This window comes from Nematolebias whitei, chromosome 17, assembly GCF_014905685.2.
Source record: "Nematolebias whitei isolate Nwh7 chromosome 17, NemWhi1, whole genome shotgun sequence".
NCBI classification, from domain to species: domain Eukaryota; kingdom Metazoa; phylum Chordata; class Actinopteri; order Cyprinodontiformes; family Rivulidae; genus Nematolebias; species Nematolebias whitei.
In genome coordinates this window covers 26243421-26245032 of record NC_056514.1, presented here as the reverse complement: position 1 = coordinate 26245032, position 1612 = coordinate 26243421, and positions in this window count along the sequence as shown.

The following is a 1612-nucleotide window of genomic DNA, read 5'->3' as shown; positions in this document are numbered from 1 at the left end:
TGTGGCCTCTGCGCTGGAGCGTAGATGGAACAACGATCCATGTTCAGCTGCTTGTACTGGGCGAAGATGAATTCAGCGGTACGCCTCAATGAACAAACCTTCTAAGACGACTCGTAAAAGAAGGAACTGCAGTATTTTGTGGCATCTACAGGTGTAACGTTATCTTTCGTGTAGCTATTTGTATTTAAAACAATCTAAAACAGTGATTTGATAGAACCCTTATGAGGCTAGTTCAGTACGAATAAAATGTGAATCAAAGCTTGTAAACTTTTTTTGACGATTCAGTTTTTATCTTTTTGTAAATTTGCATTGTGAGAAGCTTCTATTATTAAAACAGCTTTTATCATTACTTTGCTTCCTGCACTGTTATTGACCCTAACGCACACACTTGTTATTTTGATTCTTGTGTCTTGTCTTATCACAAGATCAGTTCTTATCAGATAGTGTTGTCTTCCCTGATGTTTGACCAACTGATGTGATATGAATTGCTTTGCCATCATCCATTGAACCACACTGACACTGTGAGAGTGACACAGCAGTGATGCTGCTTGCTTTTTGTTGTTTTGTTCGTCTCAGACTGTCAAATGTGTCCAAACACATTAAGGTCTCTGTGGTTGTAACAGCCAAGGCAGCCAAATGAACAGAGGCACAAACAAAATGTGGCAAGAGAAGGGAAGGGGTGGATGGAAAGACTTAGGAGCACCAAGAAGAGGGAGTTTTCACTGTTATCATCACGTTTTAAAACGCTGGATCCCTGCGAGGCATCACCCAGAGAACGAACCGCTGGGGGACAGAGAGGTGGTGGAGGGGAGAGCTTGATGCATTTGAGAGCAGCAGACCAAAGAGACAAGGGCCTCACAGCATGTGTGAACACTGTGGTGCATTCAGGGGCTGTCGGGAAGGGGCCTTTGTCCATTACAATACAAATGATTAAAACAGGAGTATTTAAAGAAATGGCTGCATCAAACAAAAGCCTTTAAAATATTTTAAGGTTAGCGCCTTTGCTAAAACGGGTTAGTGACATGAATAGTTTTTAAATGTGAGGAAAGTTGTTCTAAATTATTATAGCAGCAAACAGATAATAATTTTTGGACCCTTTCTAAAGAAACTGGTCCAGATGACGATTGAACCTTTTTTGTTATTAACTAAACAAGTTAGGTTTTCCATTTAGTTTAATATTAACTGTATTAGTAGTTCAATACATACTTATGCGATGGCTTGTATTGAGAAGAAATCGTTTTAAATGATTACATGTCAAATAGATAGATTTGGTAAAATCCTCTCATCACTATCTAATAAAAACCAACATTTTGTCACACCCCACAACTCCTAATGCATTTTTAACTTTGACTTAAAAATTAGGAATTATTTTTATAAACTTCATAAAATCATTGCTGGAATATGCAAGAGATGTTAAATGTAAAAATTAAAATCATTTTGCCTGTCCAGTTTAAATACTAATTCTAGTTTTTTTTTACATACAACAAATACTACAAAGTTTATACACACACACACACACACACACACATACATATATATATATATATACATACATATATATATATATACATACATATATATATATATATACATACATATATATATATATATA